The sequence below is a fragment of the Pinus tabuliformis genome, chromosome 7 (genome assembly GCF_031772625.1).
Source record: "Pinus tabuliformis cultivar Carrire ecotype Pingquan chromosome 7, CPIR1, whole genome shotgun sequence".
NCBI classification, from domain to species: domain Eukaryota; kingdom Viridiplantae; phylum Streptophyta; class Pinopsida; order Pinales; family Pinaceae; genus Pinus; species Pinus tabuliformis.
Window position 1 is genome coordinate 1440107553 of NC_142293.1, and position 24306 is coordinate 1440131858.

The following is a 24306-nucleotide window of genomic DNA, read 5'->3' on the forward strand; positions in this document are numbered from 1 at the left end:
GGTTGTAAGGGCATTTCATCCTTGGGTGTGGGTTTTCCCATCCTTTGACACTGATCACATCTAGTGGTATATCTACTTGCATCTTGATATAAAGTGGGCCAATAGTAACCAACCTTTAAAATTTTAAACGCTGCCATTTTTTCAGCATAATGACCTTCACAAGTCCCATCATGACATGCTGAGAAGATGTCAAAAGACCTCTTCTTCTCTTACACATCTCCTCAAGATTTGATTTGGTCCCAATCTAAAAAGATTGCCTCGAAGTGAAAGGAGAGCTTTTCCTTACAATCTTGCTTTTCCCCATGGATGATAGATTAGGACGGAACCTCCTAGCAACCAAGTAGTTTGCTATGTCAGCAAACTAAGGAGAAAGCACTGAGATGGCAAAGAGGTGCTCATCTGGTAGTGGATCATTCACCATCTCTTCATTACCTGCAGGCAAGGTTAACCTGGACAAAAAATCTGAAACCACATTTTCTTTCCTTGGTTTGTCAATAATAGTCAAATCAAATTGTTGTAACAATAACAACCATCTAATTATCCTAGCATTAACATCAAGCTTGCTCATCAAATATTTAATGGTTGCATGATCAGTATGAACAAAAGTTTGGTACCCAGTGATATAGTACCTAAATTTGTTTAAAAAATGTACTATAGCTAAGAGTTCTTTTTTAGTGACAACGTAATTCAACTCAGCGTTATAAAAATTCTTACTGATGAAATAAATAGCATAAGGAAACTTATCCTCTAGTTGTCCCAAGGCCCCCCCACAACTTTATCTAACGCATCAGTATGGATATGGAAAGGCAATGCCCAATTGGGACCCCTTAGGATGGGTGCAGTGGTCACGTTTCTTTCAACACTTCAAGGGTCTCTTGACAACTGTTGGTCCAACATAAATTTGAACCTTTGGCCAGTAAACCAAACAAAGGTGAAGCCACTTTACTAAAGTCTTTGGCGAATCTCCTATAATACCTAGCTAGTCCCAATGAGCTCCTGACATCTCTTTGGTTTTGAGGGGTAGGGACCCTTTCGATGATGACAATTTTGTTTGGGTCTACCTATATCCCTTCCTTGGATATGGAATGGCCAAGGACAGTCCCCTCATTCATCAAGAACTCACATTTATGAGGGCTTAGAGATAGATTCATTTCAATGAATTTCTTCAAAACCTTGCCTAGCTTGGAGAGAGCTCCATGGAAGTCACATCCATAAGAAGTGAAATCATCCATGTATATTTCAACAGAGTCATGAACCAATTCAGCGAAAATACTCAAAACTGCCCTCTGGAAAGTAGTAGGGGAATTGCACAAACCAAATGGAAGAACTCTATAAGCAAAGGTACCCCAAGGACATGTGAATGTGGTCTTATCTTGGTCTTCGGGGCTGATCTGGATTTGATTGTATCCACTAAATCCATCCAGGAAGGAGAAGAATTTCTTCCCTGTAAGGCCATCTAGGACTTGGTTAATGAAGGGCAAGGGAAAATGGTCCTTCTTTGTAGCCTTGTTGAGTTCCCGGTAATCCACACAGATTCTCCACTTCCCATTCTTCTTAGGAACTAACACAAGAGGTGACACCCACTCACTATCTGAATGTGTTGTATGAACACTGCATCTAGTAGTTTTTGCAGTGCTTTCACAATGTCTTTAAGGTATGGGTTCATCCTCCTTTGGGGTTGGCGCACAGGCTTGCATCCCTCCTTGATGTAAATATGGTGAGTACAAACCAAGGGATGCACACCTTTCATTTCCTTATAGTCCCAAGCAAAAGCATCCAGGTGTTGCCTCAACACTTTGCACAATTGTTCTTCCTGTTTGGACGAGAGAGAAGGGTTGATCTTTAAGGTTTTGGATGGGCCAAACTCTACAATCTTGACATGGTCTAGACTTGAGTCAATAGGGCATAAGTCAGCCCAAGGATTACTCCCAGATTCTTTCATCAACTCATCAATTGGTATGGGAGTGGGAGGTTGATTCTGAAGGATATGGTCAATGAGATCATCTTCATTAGGTTTCCCCCCTCCTGTAATAATGTCCAGAGTGCAGATTGGGTGGGGGGTGGTGTGATACAATTCATCTTCTTCCTCCTCTTCTAACCATAAGGGTAAGTCATGCTCAATAGAAGGCTGAGCAGGAGGATACAATACCAATTGTTTAGACAAATGTCCATTCTTAATGGTCATGTTCCTAACCCTACAACTAATGTAAGCATCAACAGTGGCTAACCATGGCCTTCCCAAGATGAGAGGATAGCCATTAAACTTGGTTTTGGGCTAGAGAACCAGGAAATCAGTAGGATACTCCCAAGAGTCAATGGAGACCATAACATCTTCAACAACTCCCTCAGGAGCTACTGTGGATTTGTCTACAAGCTGCAACATTGTGGTGGTCTTTCTCAAAGCCCCTTGGAGGTTTAGCTTTAGCATGGTTTCCTTAGTCATCACATTGATTGCAACCCCAAGATCAATCAGGGTGTTAGGGACTATAAGGCCATCAATGTGCACATCTACTACAGGGCTTCCAGGGTCTAGATATTTCAGGAAGATCACCCTCCCAAGCATCAAATCAGATAATTTCCCAACAACATTTATGGTGGGGGTGTCTCTTTTTCTTCTCCCAGGATTTTTGAAACATTTCTCCTTGATGAGCTTATTATAGATGGGAACATCTTTAATAGCCTAGAGAAGGGGTATCTTAACACACAAATTCTTCAATTCTCCTAGAAGTTCAACCTCTTATGGGGTGTGCTGGCTAGGGTGGATCAACCTCTCAGGAAAAGGAGGTGGATTGACTTGAGGAACACTCTCTTCCTTCTCTTCTTCAAGCTCTTCAGGTGGAGAAGGTGGGTGGTTATCTGGAAGCACTCTCCCAGACCGAAGGTTGATCTCCTGGATTTCCACAACATAAGCAAGATAAGATGTCTCTCCACTGTAGACCTGTTGTGCTTGCTTGTTTTTTGGGTTTGGATTTGGTTGAGCAGGAATTTGAGGTTGCTTAGGTGGAGTAGGATGAGTGAGATGTGGTTGAGGTTGGGGTGGAGGTAATAAAGAAAGAGGTTGGTTAACTTGAGGCCTTTACCCTTGTGATGGGTTGCCCCATTGAGAAGATTGGGGTGGATATGGTTGAAAAGGATGGTTGACAGGTTGAGGAGGATATGGAGGAGCATAAGGCCAAGAAGGAGGTGTGGACCAGGATGGATGAGTGGAAGAGTACCAAGGTTGCAAGGGTGCATTCTGATTTGGATTATAATAAGAGTAGTGTGCACCTTACATGCCTTGTTGATATGGCCGAGGTCCTTGAGGTCTTCTTTGATTGATGAAACAAAGTTTCTCTGACCCTCCTTCTGCCCCTTGATATACAACTTTTAGTCCTGGCAAATAAGGGCATTTGTCTGTTGCATGATTTTCTTCACAGACTAGGCAAACTTCTATGACATTCAATGGGCATTCATTCCTAGGATGTCTTTTGGTGCATCTAGGGTAGAAAATAGCTAGTGCCCTTTCTGCTTCCTCCTGCTTTCTTTTGATTTGCATGGTATCCATTTGCAGTGCAAAGGTATGCAACATTTCACTCTTGAAATCCTCCAACATGTTACCTATCTCATTCTTAATGGATGTTGTGGAGGGAGAGGAACTGACCAAGCCTTGACTAGCCCTACCCTTCTTCCTGGCAACCCTAAAGTGATTCTTGAACATAATTTTAATGTCATCATAGGATAACTGATAGATATCTCCTCTAGACAGCATGTTGAGGGTTTCCAACATATCCTCCCTAATCCCTTAGAGAAGAACTAGTTTGAGTGATTTAGGATCAAGGGTGTAGTTGGCCCTCCTATAACTGAGTTGAAATATCTCCTCATAGTATTCTAGGGATTCATCAGGTCCAAGAGTCATCCTAAAGATTTATTCCTTGGTTTCTTTGGACCTATAGTAGTCCTTGTACTTGCTATTGAAGCCCTGTTTCTTTTGGGCCCAAGTAGTGATTCATCTACCCCCAGGCAGACCCATAAACTAGCGCAAGGCTACATCTTTAAGGGTAGAGGGGAATAACTTTAGCGTCAGCTCATTAGAGGCATATTCATAGGTCCTACAGACAACAACAAATTCAAACATGAAGGTTGTGAAAATTTCACTTCTGAAATCCTATTGCAACAACTAATATTATTTCTTCTAATTGTTAACTCTACTTAACAATTTATCTGTTGTTTCCTATGGAAAATATTGAAATAAATACATTGCAACCTTCACAAATAAAACTGCGAAAGAAATAAACATTGAAGAAATACTAGCGCACACATAAAATAACACAGTTATTTTTGGGCCAATGTCCCCGAAAAATCCCAACTCGGGAAAACCGGTGCAACAACTGAGGGTTTTATTATTATGCAGCAGTGAAATAATATGAGTACAAATGGATGCCAAAACTAGCAATCCTATAGAGAAATATTGGCAAAAATCTAGAGAGGAATTTTCCTCACCCCACAGGCAATTTCCCGGCACCACTTCACTTCAGAATTTCGGCCTTCTGAGGCACTGCGTCAGCCTCTGCGCTACTTTGCATAGTTGGCTGGACGTCTTGCCTTCTGTTGGATTCTGATGAAGTCGTTCTGCCTTCTGCTGACCAAAAAGACGCTTCTCCGGCACTCTGGGACTCCTTCCCGACCTCTGGAATTGAAAACGTTAATCGCTCCAACCAATCGACTTCGCCTCTAGAGGCTAGTACGCTGCCCCAACGTTAGCCTCTCTGTGGCCCTTTTGCCTCTCTTCAAATGCACTCACCGGATCAGGAAGTCTTCCTCCTGTTTCACTGTCCCTGCCCCTCTCTCACTACTTCGATTTCTCTGGCTCTCTCTTTGGAAACTGAATGCTACTACTCAGGAAATCGATCTGCTCAAGAGATCGAACTCTGCAAGTGTATTCTCCAAGCCCCATCGACTTTCTTCTTATAATCCTCTGTTGATACTTCAACGACTAAGATTAGATCTTAATCTATGGCTAGGATTAACTAGAAGTTGATCTGTGTGAGTTTCTAGAAGATTCACACCATAACTTGATTAATTCTAATTAATTAGTCATATTCCCTAAGTTTTGACTTAGGAAATATTAAAAAAAAACGACTAATAATCTAATTAAGTAACTTCTAGGTGCAATTTCCAGAAACGATTTCTGGGTTTCGGAGATCTCATGAATTATAGTCTCTCCACAAAATTTCATGGCTAGAACATATTCGATGTTACAAAAACAAACACTCCCTCTAGTGTTGCTGCCTCCTATAGCAACACCCTGTCTCTGCATTATCTCTAGTCATGCTATTGATGTCTGGATACTGTTGCCCACCAACTACTGCGCAACTTTGATATGTATTGCATTTGTGTTGTTGCTGACCCTGCTGAACTACGACCAACACTGCATCTGCACTGCAACTCTCTCTCCATTTGCTGTTGCTGCAACTACAACATCTGCAACATCCAAAATATTGAATCAACTGTGATCAGTATGATACATCTGTCACCAGAGTCTCTGACTGCTGCTAGTATATGTACTGTCACTGAAGCATCTGCACTGTTGCTGACTTTGCACTGTGCCACTCTACACTGTTGCCAACTCTACACTGCGCTGCCCAGTAACTGCAACTAGACTTTGCATTGGTCACTATGGCATCTGACTGCATCTACTGCCACTAATCCATCCTGCTACTGAAACACTGTGGGCCCCGTAGCAAGGTATTGATTCAAGAGGTGGACCTCCTCAAGAATCCTGCCCATCTATAGCACTTTGAGGCTACAACACCAAGTCACCCCATTTGACTCCTGGGGGTATGCTAGCAAACATGGTGAAGTCTTCTTCCAGCCTGGAGGAAACCCTATCGATCTCTGTTGATGCTGCTTGCTGGTCCTGCTTCTCCTCCTTGTCCTTCTTCCTGAGAGGACACTGGGTGTTGTAGTGGCCAAGCTCACCACATTTGAAGCACTTGACCTTTGACAGGTCCTTCTTCTTTCGCTGCTCCCCTTGTCCCTGACTGGGACCCTTTGATGCGAGGGCCACATTCTCCTCCTCCTTCACTTGCTTCGACCTGCTGCTACTGCCATTGATGGAGCTCTTCACTAAGTCTCGCCTCAACTCCTCCTGTTGCAACTCGGCCCACATCATGTCCCACTTTGGCAAGGTTTCTCTGCCCAAAGTGCTTTGGACGAATACCTGCCATCACTCGGAGACACTATTGAGTGCCAATCGTACTAGCTCTTTGGCCTGAGGTGCTGCTCCAACAACTGATAGCTGATCCCGGATCTCCTGAATCCTAGTGAGGTAGGGGTCTGCATCTTGGTGCATCTCAGCTTCTCCTCAAAGTACATCTTCCGCTGCTTGGAAGTGCCTTGGTACAGTGTGGAAAGTGAATCCCACATCCCCTTGGCCGTTCCCTAACTTGCTATGTGTGATACAATATGATCTTGAACACCATCGAGCATCAACTTCTTTGCCCTCGCCATCTCCTTTTGGTATTCCTTTAACTGATCTGCATCCGATGGGGTAGCTACCACTGCATCAATATATGGCTTCTGTCCATATTCATCCAGATGGAGGGACATCCTTGCCTTCCAGATGACATAGTTGGAAGCCTCGTCCAACCTGTCTTGATCTCAAAGTCTAACAATGGCCATCTAAAAAATGATGTCGAAACTCTCCTCTTCCCTTTAGCTCAGCTGCTGCTAGGCTATTCGCACTCCCTTCTGGAGTGAGAATGTAATATTCCTAATTAGCCATGGCTAATTGGAATATTCGATTTTGCTCAATTTTGCCTTCTATAGTTATTTATAAATAAAAAGGTGAGGAAAGAGGGATATAACTCACTTTATGAATAAAGTCACTCCCTAGTAGCACAACGTTATAACTTAAAAGGGGAGTCAAGGGGGCCCAAGGACCACGTAGAGAAGGGGCCCACGTAGACACTTGGAGGGACTACGCAGATGGAGAAGGAACACGTGGCAAGAGAGAGGCTACGTTGGAGGAGGTGGGCCTTAGGGTTTTGAGAGAGGCCAACGCTATAAAGGAGAGAGGAGCCTCCTCATTTTGATCATTCGATTATGTTTCATTTGAGCTAGTCACTTCGACTTAGAGCACGCTGGCTGTTTAGCCTGTTTGCAGCACTGTTTAGTGCATCGAGTGTCTCCGTTCGGAGATCTCACCCTTAGCCCCAGGGGACTTCGAGTGCCTGCTCGGGCAAGGTAGTTTCAGCAGTATTTTGCAGGAGGAGCGATTTCTGGAGTTGAGGAGGAACTGAGCATTTTGATGACTGCACAGTCTTGAGAGGGAGGACGCAGTCTCTTTTGGTAGGAGCTCCGGATTGGGTTTATGTGGAGGATTTGAGTTGGGAGATTGAGCAAGGGATCAACCCTTGCATATTGGAGGATTTTGGCAGAGTTTCGGGTAGAGTTTTGGAGGATTCTCTTCAGGGGCAGCGCAGAGCCTTAAGGGATTACGTAGATCCCCAAGGGGGTGATTTTCGGGGTTCAGCTATTTTAGAAAAGTTTTCTGTGCTTTTCTGGGTTTATGAGCAGAGGCTGATTCCAGAGTTTCAGCATTTTCTCAGGAGGGGAACAGCCCCAAATCCTCATTTGATTCCAGTAGTAGCAGCAGCACAGTAGTTCTCCAGCAGCTTGGACACAGTTTCGAGAGAGGCCATTTCCTTACCATTCTGAGTGTATTTCTTCACTTGCCTTGTGCAAGTCGAGGTGCTATCTTTCTGATCACCTCTTGTACTCTTTCCATTACTCAGTATAATAAAATGGCTTAGCATTTCTCTCTGCATTTTTCGTGTATCTACTTATATTCCATGTATACATTATTGTATGTTGCACTACTGTTATTTCTCTAGTTGAAGTTTGCTTGTGTTTGAGGGATTCCCCTGATAAGGGATATTACAGAGAAAGACTGTTCACAACGACAGTTGATTTGTAAGGGAATTCGAACATCCTGAGATTGGAAGTTCCCTGAGTCCCATGGCTCTCTACGCATCACTCGTGGGTGTTAATATGCTCCTTTGGTGGACCTAGGCCCTAGTTAAGTTGCCCAAACCATTATGAACCACTTGTAAATGATACACAATATCCAATGTTTCTATTTCACCATTAGGCACATATAATCATTTTTGCATCAAAGTGGACCAAGCTTGAGAGTAATAGGCAAATTGACATTTCTTATAAGGCTTCCCTTCCAAATTTGGGGCTTTAATCACATAATGGTGTTACCTCCCTAGGTAGGAGTGGCTAATAGACAATCTTATTAGGTGTTTCTAACCCCTCAGGGGAAAGACATGTCCCTGGTCCACCCTTCAATTGATAGGTGTCATGAATAATGATGGAATGGAGGGGAAAGATTTCATGGTCAAGTGCCATGGTCAAGGGATCAACATGAAGGAAGCTCCACATCCTGGGTATATAGATATGAGGAGGGTGAACTTCAACCTTTGTTTTTACACCCCTCTGATTGCCTTTTCTTTTTTCTGGATTTTTTCTTTGTATTACTCCTTGAAGCTCCAATAATGAGAGCATGCTTTGTATGATGTATAACAATTATTACCCCCTTAGTGGTGGTGCAGTTCATCACCCACCAGTGGTTGGTGTTGAAGTTTATAATATTACTTTGTTAGAAACCCTCCATGCACTTTATCTGATTTATTCCTACCTACTTGTTATTTTCCTTAACAAGTTATTTACAATGTAAACACTGAAAATAAACACTAGTGCATGCTCAACATAGTACAGATCAACAACTAAAAGAAACAGAAACAAACACACCATATGACACCATTATTTTTGGACTAATGTCCTTGGAAAAACCCAATGTGGGAAAAACAGTGTAGCTATCTGAGGGATTTCTTATTAAGCAATATTAGAGTACAATCTGGGTGCCGAAACTGGCCTACCCAACAGAGAATTTCATTGGCAGTAATACCTCTCTGTTTCTGACAAATCTTCTAGAAGAAACCTCGGATAATCCTTCCAACAATTACTCAACACAAATCTGCCCCAGAAACCCCAGTGTCAGCCTATTTTTGGACTGCGTTAGCCCCTCTCTGCCTCACGTAGTCCTGCGTCACCCTGGATGGGTTTGCGTCAGCCTTAGGAGGCCTTGCGTTAGCCCTCTGGCCCTCTGCGTCAGTAACGCTGGCCTCTCTTAGGCTCTGCGCAGCTCCCGGCTGCCTTTGCGTGGCTCTGCGTGAGCCCTGGCTGGCTCTACGTCACTCTCCTTGGCTACTGCGCTGCTCTCCTGGCATTTTCTTTGCCTCTTTGTCTCTCTGTACTCAAGTGCTCCTCAGCTGCATCTCCCGATCACTAATTCTATCTCTCTTAGCAAACCCCACTCTAGAGAATAGAATGACTGATCACTCTGGTGTGTTCTCCAAGTGACCCTCAAGCCTCCTCTTATACTTTTCCTGTTGACATATCAACGGCCGAGATTAAGTCCCTAATCAACGACTAAGATTAGATCTGGATCCATGTCTTTTGGACCATTCTAACAAAGTTTCATATTAATCCACATTAATATTTTATTTTCCCAAAGTTTAGACTTAGGGACTTAATTAAAAATATTAATTATTTTAATATCTCTTGAACTGTTTAAAATCTGCCCAAACCCTTTCTAGGTATTGGAGATCTCATGTGCCCCAATCTCTCCACCAAATTTTATGGCTAGATCACATCCGATGCTACCCCAAATCAACACTCCCTCTTAGCGAGGACTGTGCTCTAGCAATACTCCTCACTGAGTATTACTCTGATCATCCGGCATCGGTACCTGTGTTGATGCTAGGCCTTCCTACCCAACATCCTCTGCACTGCTGCATCCTGTACTGCTGCCCATGGTTCTGCCACTGCCATTGCTGCATTTGTACGACAGCTCCCTCTGCATCCGTGCTGTTGCTGGTCCTTTCTCCCAGCACTGCACCTCCTCTCATCATGTTGCATCGTGCTGCCCACTGTTGCACTGCAACTCAGTTACTGAGAAGTAAGTAACTGATCTCCCAATCTGACCTCCCTGTTGGGCTAGAGACACCCACTGATGCTGAAGCTCCCTCTGCCGCTGACAAGTGCTCCCTCTCTGACCTCTGCGCTGTTGCAACAACTCCTTGCATCTCGCATTGTTGCACACCTCTCTGTGCCATCCTGCACTGGTGCAACACTCCTGTGCCTCTTGCACTGCTGCAACCTGCTAGCCTCGCGCTGTCTCGGGACTCCTGCACTATAGCTCTCTCTGTCGCTCCATCCGCATCCGTCTCTATCTGACTCAGCGAGTCCTGCTACTCCTCTTCAGGGCTCCCGTAGCAAGGTCTAATCGAAGAGGCTGGGTACCTCGAGGATCCTGCCCCTCATCGCCTGTAGTTTGCTTGACTACAGCTCAATGTCTCCCCACTTCTTCTGAAGTGGCACATGAGCACTCATGGCACACAAAACAGACAGGATCCTGGCCTTCTAGTTGGATGCCTCATCCAACCTGTTCTGATCCCCTAGCCCATTCATGGCCATCTCTCTGCTCTTCTTGTCGACTCCTCCAAGTCTCTTTACTTCCCATCTGGAAGTCCTCTATTCGACTCCTGCTGAGTCCTGATTTCCCTCCTGGAAATCCTTCTGCCGCTTGTCGAGATGCTCCCTACTCTGATTGTCTTGTGTAACTGCACCACTGATCCGGGTTCCTCGGCTAGAAACCCTTGGTAGCAACTCCTCTAGTCTTGCTCTGTTAGGTACTGTTCTGACTACAATACCTCACCAACTCAACTTTGCAATATTCCCACAACCTTCTAAACCCCAACAACTTGAAGGTGAGAGCTCCTAGGCTCTGCGTAATCCCGACACTAGCAACCCGACCTCCTCAGCCAACTGCATCAGCCCTCCCAGCTACTGCGTGGCTCTACGTGAGGCTCACTTTGCCTCTTTGGCTTCTGCACTGCCTCTTCTCGGCTCACCCTTGATGACGCAGGCACTGCGTCACCCTTCCCTTGTCGTTGCTCTGGTAGAAACAATTTCTGTCACCTCGGGACCACTGTTTTCTACTGCTATTGCTCTGCTCGGCTGATGTCTTTTAGTCCTCCTGTGATCTACAATCACGCTCCGATACCATGTTGAAGTTTCTAAGATTACTTAGTTAGAAACTTTCCATGCACTTTATTTGATTTATTCCTACCTACTTGTTATTTTCCTTAACAAGTTATTTACAATGTAAATAATGAAAATAAACACTAGTGCATGCTCAACGTATTACAGATCAGCAACTAAAAGAAACAAAAACAAACACACCATATGACACCATTATTTTTGGACTAATGTCTCTGGAAAAACCCAATGTGGGAAAACCGGTGTAGCTATCTGAGGGTTTTCTTATTAAGCAATATAAGAGTACAATCTGGGTGCCGAAACTGGCCTACCCAACAAAGAATTTCCTTGGCAGTAATACCTCTCTGTTTCTGACAAATGTTCTGGCTGAAACCACGGAAATCCTTTCGGCAGTTACTCAGCACAAATTTGCCCCAGAAACACTAGCATTAGCCTCTCTCTGGACTGCATCAGCCCCTCTTTGCCTCATGATGGCCCTATGTCACCCCGGATGGGTTTGCGTCAGCCTTAGGAGGCCTCGCATCAGCCCTCTGGTCCTCTACGTCAACAACATTGGCCTCTCTTAGGCTCTGCGCAGCTCCCGGCTGCCTCTGCCTGAGCCCTGGCTGGCTCTGCGTCACTCTCTTTGGCTACTGCGTTGCTCTTCCGGTACTATCTCTGCCTCTCTGTCTCTCTGTACTCAAATGCCTCTCAGCTGCATCTCCCGATCATTAATTCTATCTCTCTTAGCAAACCCCTCTTTAGAGAATAGAATGATTGATTACTCTGGTGTGTTCTCCAAGTGATCCTCAAGCTCCTCAAGCCTCCTCTTATACTTTTCCTGTTGACATATCAACGACCGAGATTAAGTCCCTAATCAACGGTTAAGAGTAGATCTGGCTTGATCCATGTCTTTTGGACCATTCTAACACAATTTCATATTAATCCACATTAATATTTTATTTTCCCTAAGTTTAGACTTAGGGACTCCATTAAAAATATTAATTATTTTAATATCTCCTGAACTGTTTAGAATTTGCCCAAACCCTTTCGAGGTATTGGAGATCTCATGTGCCCCAACCTCTCCACCAAATTTCGTGGCTAGAGCACATCCGATGCTACCCCAAATCAACATTTGGGACATGCAAGGGTTCCTTTTCCATGATGTGGCAAGGCAACATTGGCCCAAGAACTGGGTGATGGCCATAATATGGAGGTAGAGCTCATGCTTGGCTTTTGCCCATGTGCTAATTTGTAAGTCTCGACCATCTTTTGCATTTTTATAATTTTCTTTCTTTTGTTCTGCTTGTGGCCATTATATGATCTTCACTTTTCTTTAGTTACATCAACCTCCCGAGGCAAATTTCCAAGCCCAACCCAGGTATGAGGATATATGAGTGCCAAATCCCAGTGAACCAATGGTTAGTTGAACCCGAAGAATGGAGGTGGAGTATAGGGCTTATGATGTGAGATGGAAAGTGGTAAGTGTGGAAAGAGAGAGATGGTTTCAATTGCGGTTTCTCAAGTAGTGCCCTTGCTAACGCCATGGGCTGTTAAGAGAGGTCCCACTGGACTAGGGTTGAAAATTAACCTCCCATTTAAGGTGAGAGAACAAGACTATGGTCAAAGCCCTTCCTTCTTCCAGGTTACCCCATAATCCATGCCAAATTCCCAATACAAACAAGCATAAGCACCCAAATGCAAAATGAATAAAGTATCGTTTGGGTTGGATGCCCACCTTCGAACATGTGCTTTTGGAAAATAGGTGAAGAAACATATGACTAATGTAGGTGGTGAAGATATGAACAACACATCACATCAGCTACTCAATTGTTATCAATTGCTACTGGCTGCTGACTATTGGTTGGAAGAGATGAATAAGAGAAAATTTTCTCCTAGGGGTCACTCGCTTTTGGTGGGTAACATGTTCATTGTAGAGAACTTCATCGTTTCTCCTAGGGGTCACCCACTTTTGGTGGGTAACAGGTTCATTGTAGAGAACTTCATCGGGTTGAGTGATGGCCTCATTGTTTGACTACCATACTTGCTTCGTCATTGGATGTATGCTCATATGGTCTTACTTGGGCAAATTATGGGTTGGCTTACATCGACTATAGGTCAAAGTTGATCATCATATCACACAAGAAAATAAGATTTGCAAGATTTTCAATTTTTAGGCAACAAAGATGGAGGTGCACTTCATTTTCTATTCCCCCATTTATTAAGAGATATGTGCCCATTATTATTGCCATTTAGGAAGTCCCTTAACTCCCTCTTCACCTTCTTTCGATATATGAATTAGCAGTGCTTGGAATTGATAATGAAGGAAACCCTTGGACTTTGATCTTACTCACTTGACAACCCTCCACTTGTTCCCCCTGACATAACTTGACAATACGAATGTGATTACATCTTTTGTAATGTTCCTAGCAGATAGGGGCACTAATAGGTATGAATTAAAGAGCACATATCAGCCACTATTTCCATGAGATTGTAGCAATATTGCATGAAGCGGGTGCGTTTTTTGGAAGCAAAGTGTCGGAAGCGTCATTTTCCAAAAGTCCTCGAAAGTGTCTATATATATCATTGCATTTATATTAAGGAGAACATCCAAAATACCAAATTAGTTGCAAAATATATCAAAGCATGTATACTTGTACATAAATCAAGATAGAAATGGCATCCACAATGCCATTAATGATTAATTATTCGAGCATCAACCATCTAGAATCTAGATTCTTATCCTCTTCTCTATCCTTTGTCTATCCTTTGCCTTTTCCTCAATTCTCTAGGGACATTAGTCAACATTGCCCAATTTTTATCAAATTGTCCATTCCAAGCCTAACATGTGACTTGAATAAAGGTTGCATTTTTGCTAAGGCCATGACAAAGGAGTTCAACAATTAACACCACCAACACTTTGGCAAATATAGGTCTTGGTGCTCTTGATTAAATCCCAATCACATACCCTCATACGTGATATAATCTAATGAAATGCCACATTCCCATTGATCCTAAAATCCTGAAAACTAGTAAGTCTGCTGAATTCTGACACATGTACATCATTTCATTATAGAGTACTCCATTTGGAGTTTCTATGTTGGTTACTTGTATGGAAACATGAGAGCAACATTGGGCACATGTGTAATGTCCTTTTTTTGGATGTAGGGAATGGAGACCATCTTAGTAGCCTAGTCAATTACCATAGGATACAATTTAAAATTAATTGTGTAATACCATGGAATAATTAATTAAAAAGTGACTAAGGAAAAGGAACATTATAAAGTCACTCTTTAAAAGAGAAGGTGACCCATGGTATTCAGATGATCCATGGTATTTCAATATTTCATGACATTAAAACAAGGATGGGAGTTCGCTCTTGGACATGTTGATTTCAATATTGATTTTGTTAATTGACCTGAGAGCTCGTGGAGCTTGAAGCTTGGGTGCAAACTTGTGTGGAGGGTAGTTTTGGTGGTGCATGGTACACTTTCGCTGATTCGTCTAGATTGGTTTCGGTGTTGCAATGATGCACCCTAGTCGGTCAAAGGAGGGATTACTTTAGATCTCTCAATTGTGCTTCATATTGAAGGTAAAGAGGAGGGATCATCTAGATTCCTCACCTGAGCTCATATGAAGAATTTGTTTGTCTGTGATTGTGGGAGTTGGACTGAGAATTATTCATATTTGTAGAAATTCATATTTTATAGTGGAAGAATTAATATTCAAGGAGACTAACTTGTTGTCGGACTGGGTTATTTATGGGGCCAAGTTCACTTGCTGGGTCGAATTCTTTGAATAGGGTTCAAATTCATTATGTGTGACGAGTTTTCCTTTTACATATTCCTTGAAGGGGTTGAGTTTTAGGGGCAAATCTCTTCATTAAGGTCAAAAATCATGGAGGAGGGTGAACTCGTTGAAGAAATTGGGAGAGGGTTGAGATTCTTTATAAAATGAAGGCTTGAAACCCTAGTTGCGCATGTCAACAAAAGGTCGAATTGATACCAAGGCCAAGCTCTCTTCACTATAACAAATCTTAGAAAAGTTATTTATTCATTAGTGTCAGGTCGTGGAGAGTATGAAGATCGTTGAAGGGTTGAACCACGGGTTGTATTCGTATTGATCTTGGACGGGGGTCGTGGCTCAATTGTTGGGTGGAATTTAGCATAGATGAATCACCTATAGCAGTAGGTTCGGGTCTCATTTTTGAGGCTGAGTTTATGATGAGCAAGTCAAAGTAATTTCTGTAAATTGCATTCCCAGGCTGAATTGAGACAACTAAATAGATGTATTAGGATCGAGTTATGACAATTTGAATGAGGGCAAGTTATGTAGATCAGTGTACTTCATCATAGTCTTTTCTCATCCACACTATGCATTTCCAACATTTATCATTATAGTGGTCACATTCTATATCCAAACAACTTGAGATATTGCTCTTTGATTGTGTTAGTAGCGGATTCCAGGTTTTCTCATTGATTATGCATGTAATTCCCTTGATCTCTCTTAATAAAATTCTTGTTGATGTCTACTTTAAGTTGCAAATTGTATCGAGTCAAGATCTTCATTCGCTATATGCTAAGTACTAATGCAAATTGTTTGTAAACTTGTTCACAAGCAAACTATTTGTCGAAATGTCCCTGAGAGAAATTTAAGTGCTATTGGCTTATTTAGGAATTAATTCTATATGGACATTAAAGTGTTCCTTAAGACCGTCGATATATATATATATATATATATATATATATATATATATATATATATAGATATATATGGGATATTACAACACCAGAGTGCATGTGGCACATAGTTATACTATGGTGCATGAGGGGACTTGGATACCACCGTGGAAAAGGACTATTGGACTAACATATTGTGGAGTGTTCCATCTTGGCGGAAGGGCATTGATCCATAGGTGACATGCTTGGAGGGCATTTCATCTTTGGGATTGGATAAACTCTAGTGCGAAACATATACATCGTTTCATTATAGGGTACTGCATGTGGGGTTTCTTTGTTGGTTACTTGTATGGACATAAGTCCTTGTTTTATGTTTGTCCATTCTATGTTTGTAATAAACTGGATACGTCTTGAAGTAGATAATAAAAGGGAGACATTCATCTGGGATGTTACTTGATAGATTTCTCTTGTGAGATATTGTTAGTTTTTGTAGCATCGGATGTGTTCTAGCCACGAAATTTGGTGGAGGCTAGAATACATGAGATCTCCAAAACCCTGAATTTGTTTATGGAAATTCCGCTTAGAAGTGTCTCAATTAGATTATTAACCGTTTTTTAAATATTTCCTAAGTCTAAACTTAGGGAATATGGTTAATTAATCAATATTAACTGAGATAAGGTGAGAATGATTTAGAAACTCACACAGATCGATCCAAAGATGATCCTAGCCATCGATTATCTTTTAATCTTGGCTGTTGGTGCTCCAAAAGTGGATTATAAGAAGAGCTCGATGTGGTGATGGAGAGCACACTTGAGCAGTTCGATTTTTTGGAAGATTGATTTCTCGAGTAACAATAGTTAGTTGCCGGAGAGAGCTAGAGATCGAAGCAGTGAGTGAGGAGATTTTTCGGATCCGGAGAGGCAGCAGCAAGAGGGTCGAGTTATCCAGTGAGGCAACACAAAGCTTTGTGCAGTAGCTTCAGAGAGGGCAGTATGATTTGCTAGAGAGAAAATTGTTCTTAGATCCAGAGGTAGGGTAAAGGTTCTAGAGGGCTAGAGAGACGAATTTCTCAACTACAGAAGGCAAAATGACTTCATTAAAGACTATTCAGAGGCTAGACGTCATAGTGACTGCACAGTCCAGCCCAGAGGATGGCACTAAAGCTTCAAGAAGCTGAGTTTTCTGTAGGCAAGTTGTGTCGGGATTGCTTGTGGAGGAAGGGTAAATCCCCTTCAATAATTTTGCCCATAATTTCTTGCTGTGGATTTCCAGTTTTAGGCATCCAGTGTGTACTCAGATTTTCATTGCTGCATAATAATAAAAACCCTCACTGCTGCACTAGTTTTCCCAAGTTGGGCTTTTCCGGGGAAATTTGTCCAAAAATTATTGTCACATATGTTATGTGTGCGCTAGCATTTCTCAATTTCCAGTGCATTATTTTTCCGCACTATTTTATTTGTGAAGGTTACAGTGTGTTTATTTCGATATTTTCCGTAGCAGATAAATTGTTAAATTAATTAACAATGAGGAGAAATAATACTAGTTTCTCCAATAGGATTCTGGTTTTGGAGTTTTCACATGGAGCACAGTTGATCAGCTGGAGAGCTCAGAAGCGAAAGAAGGAATTTCGTTGTTCAATAGGCCGAAATTCCCAGGGGCAACGCATTCTTCTGCCAGGAGGTCGAGTTACCTTAGGAAACTTGATTTTCAAGAGCAGAAAAATTTGATTTTCCAGATCGAGTAATTCCAGAGGCAGAGGGAGCAACTCAGGTTTTTTGTTGGGCAGATCTCTAGCTGGACATAGAGGGTTTTGCAGCAGTTCGCTAGAGTAGAGCCAGTGTCGGGTGGAAGAGAGAGAAGCACACACAGTTGAGGGAAAATTTTCCTCAGGGAACTTCTAGTCTCAGAAGTTTGATTTTCCTTGTAGATTGGCAATAGTTGTGAGCAGATATTCTCACTCCAGAAGGGAGTGCAAAAAGAAAAGCAGCAACCAAGCAAAAGGAAAGGGGGAGTTTTTGACAATTTGTTGAGATGGCCATTATAGGGCTTCGTGATCAAGATAGGTTAGATGGAGCTTCCAACTATGTCATCTAGAAGGCTAGGATGTCCTTCCTTCTAGATGAATATGACCTAAAAGCCTACATTGATTATGTAGTGGAAGTTCCCCAGGATGCAGATTAGCAGAAATAATAGAAGAAAGAGATGGCGCGGGCAAAGCAGTTGATCTTGGATGGAGTCTAGGATCATATAGTCTCACATATAGTTGGCAAAGAGACTGGCAAATAAATGTGGGATGCTCTCTGCACGTTATACTAGGGAATTTCCGAGCAACGGAAGATGTTTCTTGAGGAGAAGCTGAGATGTATCCAGATGCAGAAGGGGGAAGGCATAGATCCCTTCCTTACCAGGATTCAGGAGGTCTGGGAGCAGCTATCAGTTGTTGGGGCAACGCCTCAACCCATGAAGCTAGTGCAATTGGCACTCAACAATGTCTCAGAGGAGTGGTAGGTCTTTGTCCAAAGCATATTGGGCAGAGATAGGCTACTAGAGTGGGACATGATGTGGGCCGATTTGTAGCAGGAGGAGTTGAGACGAGCTCTGTTAAAGAGCTCCATCAGTGGCAGCAACAACAACTGATCGAAGGTGGTGAAGGAGGAGAATGTGGCCTTCGCATCAAAGGGTCCCAGTTAGGGGCAGGGAGAGTAGAGAAAGAAGAAGAAACACCTATCAAAGGTCAAATGCTTCAGGTGTGGTTAGATTGGTCCCTATAGTACCTAGTGTCCTCTCAGGAAGAAGGACAAGGAGGAGAAGCAGGACCAGTAGGCAGCATCAATAGAGATTGACAGGTTGTCCTCTAGGTTGGTGTTAAAGTTTCTAAGTCTAACAGTTAGAAACCCTCCATGTACTTTCTGATTTATTCCTTCCTACTTGTTCTAATTAATTAACAAGTTATTTACCATGTAAATACTGAAAATAAACACAAGTACATGCTCAACACATTACAGATCATCAACTGAAGGAAACATAAACAAGCACACAAATGACACCGTTATTTTTGGACTAATGTCCCCAGAAAAACCCAATGCAGGAAAACCGGTGCAGCTATCTGAGTGTTTGATTTATTAAGGAGTTTCAGAATACAATATGGGCGACAATTTCGGCTCACCCAACAGAGAAAAATCTCGGCAGTAGTACCTCTCCTTTGGCGAAAGATGCTTCGACTGAAACCCTGGATAAACACTCCGGTAGCTCCTCAACTCCAATCTGCCCCACGAAAAACCCCAACGTTAGCCTCTAGGGACTATGTCAGCCTCTTCTGCCCTCTACGTCAGCTTTCCTGGCAGTTTCGGAAGTTCCCGGCAGTTTCGACTGTTCCCGACAGTTCCGGCTTCTGCCCTTTGCGTCAGCTTTCCAGCAGTTCTGGCTTTTGCCCTCTGCGTCAGCTTTCTCGACAGTTCCGACAGTTCCCGCTGTTCCCGACAATGCCGACTTCTGCCCTCTGCGTCAGCTTTCTCGGTAGTTCTGGCAGTTCCGATTGTTCCTTGCAGTTTTGGTGTCTGCCCTCTACGTCAGCTTTCCCGGCTGCTGCGCTAATCCTCCCAGCACTATCTCTGCCTCTCTGCTTTTGTATTCACTGCCCCTCAGCTGCAACTCTAGATCACTCTTTCAACTTTCTCAGCAAACCTAGCCCCAGAAAGTCGAAATCTTGATCTCTTGGTGTGTTCTCCAAGTGACCCTCAAGCCCTCCTTAAATACTTTTCTCATTGGCGAATCAACGGCCGAGATTAAGTCCCTAAGCAACGACTAAGATTAGATCTGGCTTGATCCATGACTTTTGGACCATTCTAATACAGTTTTATATTAATTCACATTAATATTTTATTTTTCTTAAGTTTCGACTTAGGGACTTCATTAAAAATATTAATTATTTTAATATCTTCGAAACTGTTTAGAATCTGCCCAAACCCTTTTTGGGTATTGGAGATTTCATGTTCCTTGGCCTCTCCACCAATTTTCGTGGCTAGAGCACATCCGATGCTACCCCAAATCAGCAGTTGGAGGAAGACTTCGCGATGTTTGTAGACATACCTCCAAGAGTGAGATGGGGAGATTTGGTACTGTAGTCCCAAAGGAGTGGTAGGGCTTTGTCCAAAGCATATTGCGCAAAGATAGGCTACTAGAGTGGGACATGATGTGGGCCTATTTGCAGCATGAGGAGTTGAGACGAGCTCTGTTAAAGAGCTCCATCACTGGCAGCAACAACAACAGATCGAAGGTGGTGAAGGAGGAGGAGAATGTGGCCCTCACTTCAAAGGGTCCTAGTGAGGGGCAGTTGGAGCAGAGAAAGAAGAAGAAGAACCTATCAAAGGTCAAACACTTCAGGGGTGGTGAGCTTGGTCACTATAGTACCTAGTTTCCTCTCAGGAAGAAGGATAAGGAGGAGAAGTAGGACCAGCAGACAGCTTCAACAGAGATCGACAAGTTGTCCTCCAGGTTGGAGGAAGACTTCGCGATGTTTGTAGACACATCTCCAGGAGTGACGTGGGGAGATTTGGTATTGTAGTCCCAGAGAACTACAGAGATTGGGCAGGGTCCTTGAGGAGTCCACCTCTACAGAGATTGGGCAGGGTCCTTGAGGAGTCCACCTTTATGGATCAATAACTTGCTACAGGGGCCCACAATATTAAGTAGCAAGATGGATCAGTGGCGGTTGATGCAGTTAGTACTAGAGTGACAGTTGCAGACTAGTAGTAGTTAGACACTGAGGAGTGCAGTGCAGTGTTGACAGCAACGTAGGTGGCTCAGTGCAAAGTTGGTAGCAGCGTAGATTCTTCAGTGACAGTGTAGATGCCAATAGCAACTAGAGACTCAGGAGACAGATGCATCATACTAAACACAATTGATTCAGTATTTTGGATGCTTTTCAGTTGCAGATGTTGCAATTGAAGCAACAACAGATGAGAGGGAGTTGCAGTATTGGCGGTGTCAGCAGTAGCACAGTTGCAACGTATATCAGAGTTGCGTAGTGGTTGGTGGGCAGTATGACCAGACATCAACAGAATGACAGGAGATAATACAGAGACAGAGTGTTGTGGCAGGGTGCGCAGCAATAGAACACATTCCTCGCTAAGAGGGAGTGTTAGTTTTTGTAGCATCGAATGTGTTCTAGCCATGAAATGTGGTGGAGAGGCTAGAATACATGAGATATCCAAAACCCAGCAATTCTTTCTGGAAATTCCGCCTAGAAGTGTCTCAGTTAGATTATTAATCGTTTTTTAAATATTCCCTAAGTCTAAACTTAGGGAATGTGGTTAATTAATAATTAATATTAATTGAGATAAGGCAAGAATGATCTAGAGACTCACACATATCGATCTAGAGATGATCCTAGCCATCGATTATCTTTTAATCTTGGTCGTTGGTGCTCGATAAGTGGATTATAAGAAGAGGTTGACGTGGTGATGGAGAGCACACGAGCAGTTCGATTTTTTAGCAGATCGATTTCCAGAGTAGCAGCAGTTAGTTGCCGGAGAGAGCCAAAGATCAAAGTAGTGAGTGAGGGGTAGGCAAGGACAGTGAGTCTGGAGGAGATTTTCTAGTTCCGGAGAGGCAAAAACAAGAGGCCTGAGTTATCCCAGTGAGGCAGAACAGAGCTTTGTGTAGTTAGCTTCAGAGAGGGCAGTTCGATTCGTTGGAGAGAAAATCGTTCTCAGATCCAGAGGCCGGGCAGAAGTTCCAGAGGGCCGGAGAGACAAATTTCTCAGCAGCAGAAGGCTTAACGACTTCATTAGAGACCAGTCAGAGGCTAGACGTCATAGTGACTGTGCAGTCCGATGCATAGGGTGATGTTGAAGCTTTAGGAGGCCGAGTTTTCTGCAGGCAAGTTGTGCCAGGATTGCTTGTGGAGGAAGGGTAAATCCCCTTCAGCAATTTTGCCCAGAATTTCTTGCCGTGGATTGCCAGTTTTAGTCATCCAGATTGTACTCAGATTTTCACTGCTGCATAATAATAAAAACCCTCACTGCTGAACTGGTTTTCCCAAGTTGGGTTTTTTCGGGGATAGTTGTCCAAAAATAGTTGTCTCATATTTTATGTGCGTGTGCTAGAATTTCTCAGATTCCAACGCATTATTTTTCTGCAGTATTTTATTTGTGAAGGTTGCATTGTGTTTATTTCGGTATTTGTCGTAGCCAATAAATTGCTAAATTAATAAACAATTAGGAGAAATAATACCAATTGCTGCAATAGGATTCCAGTTTGGGAATTTTCACAGATACTAGGGTTTTCTCTTGCGAGACACTAGGGTTTTCTCTTGTGAGACAAGGGTTTAAGCTAGGTATCTAAACCTTATAGTAGAACATGATGTTGGGGTAATGATGTTTCTTATGGCTTTTGTTGTAATTTTAGGGTTTTGGCCCTAGTAGAGGGCATGAAGAGTAGAAGTAATGCCTTGCATGATTTTGTAACGTTCTTCTTGCTTGATGTGAGGCTAATGCAAGATCATGGAGAAACTAGCTTGATGAGTCTTTGGTTTGGTGAGATGCCTTGGAGGAAGACTTGGTTATTGTATCCTTGTTGATCCATGGAGGTCTTGGTGCTTGTGTTGATGCAAGAGTTGAAGACACCTAGGGTTCAAGGGCCCAAACCCATGGATGGACATGTAGATTTTGAGGGTAGCACTAAAGTTGTCTTATCATATACTTGTGCGATGTAATATGGCTATGGTTTTGTAAACCCTAAGGAAGACCATAGTTTTTGCCCAACATTCAACTTGGAATACGTGTCCCATGACCTTGGTTATTATTTTGCCTTTATTAGTTCAGACATTAGAGATTTTGTGTAATACGGGCTTGCTGTATGTGGCATGGGTATTGAGGATCTTTGGTGGAGTGACGAGCTTTGTTTGGGAGTTATTCCTGGCTTGGAGTTGTTTTTTAAAGTTTTCCAATCAGGCTATAGTTTCGGTTTTGGAGAGCTTGACTTGTATTAGATTTGTGATAAAGTTGTGGAATATACTTGAACTTCATCGTTTCTATCTATGTATATATGTGAAGTTTCTAGTTGTTCTCCATTAGGTGTCTTCTTTTCACATTACTTTTCTTCGTCTCCCTTAATGTTTCTTTGCTCAGTTTAATCCGTGTAGTAGAGCAACTTGGCATTGTTGTTCATTTCCTTTATAACCATTGCACACTCCCTTCATGGAGGCATAGTAGAGGTCTCTTCATTCCTCTTTGATTGCTTGATGTCTTCCTTGAATTCCTTGTCATTGTAGTGGTGCACCCATTGTTTGTAATCCTATTATTGTTAATGGCCAAGGGTATTGTACAATTTTTATTTTCCGAGGATGCCTCCCACAAGTTTTCGTATGTGATGGTTCATGGTTCATGGCACCCATTGTTTGTAATCCTATTATTGTTAATGGCCAAGGGTATTGTACAATTTTTATTTCCGAGGATGCCTCCCACAAGTTTCGTATGTGATGGTTCATGATGGTTCATGGTCCCTCTTGCAACCCTAGTTAATTCTTTTCAACAAATCCATTTTCTTCTTCCCTTTTCATTTGTAATAGCATTACTTGTGACACATTTTTCTTCCACAATTGGTGGGAACGACCATATTTGTAGGATTGTCCACTTTCTTCCATGTATAGTTTTTTGTGGTTTGATCACTATCAAACCCTCCATTGGTCCTTTTTTTATTACTTTTTTTCGTGACTCTTCGATAGTTATGATCAGGAATGTTGTCTTAGATGACTACTTCTAGTTCTTAGTGGTCGAATTGAGATCACCACAACTTACACATATTTGGGATCACTTGAGTTGACACTCCCAATGCAATTATTTATTTCTATGTGGCATTCCTATTAAATAGGGGCACTATGACATATGCATCGAAGAGCATCATATCAACCACTAGATCAATGAGATCACGTAAAGAGATTTGTGTCACCCCACCATTGAGACCCTTATGGAGATGTTGTCCCTAATCATAGGATAGTTTAGACGACATCAATAGATAGTTGATGGACTACCTCTATATCTTACTTTAAGGTTCCTTTAGTTTATAATAGCTCCAACAAGCCTTGATCTTTCCATATTTCTACCTTTGTTGTACCATCACATAATGCATTTCTCTAGAATCTTTGGTTTTTGGTTTTTAGCAATGTTTTCACATTTGTATTTTAGTTGTACGAAAACATTTGTATTTTAGTTGTACTCACACAATTGTATTTGTCTTCTATGCTTCCTCTTGACTAGATATGATCTAGCATGGACCTACTTGTGTGGTCATTTATTGGACACTAGTACAATTATTTTAATTTATCTTATTAGATCATGAGATTGTGGGAAGAAATGTGTGTCACCCCATGAATGAGACCCTTATGGAGATGTTATCTCTGATAATACAATAGTTTAGACAACATCAATAGACAATTGAATGACTACTTCCAGATCTTAGTTTAAGGCCCCTTTAGTTTACGATAACTCCAATGTGCTTTGATCTTTCCTGTATTTCTACCTTCATTGTACCCTCACAG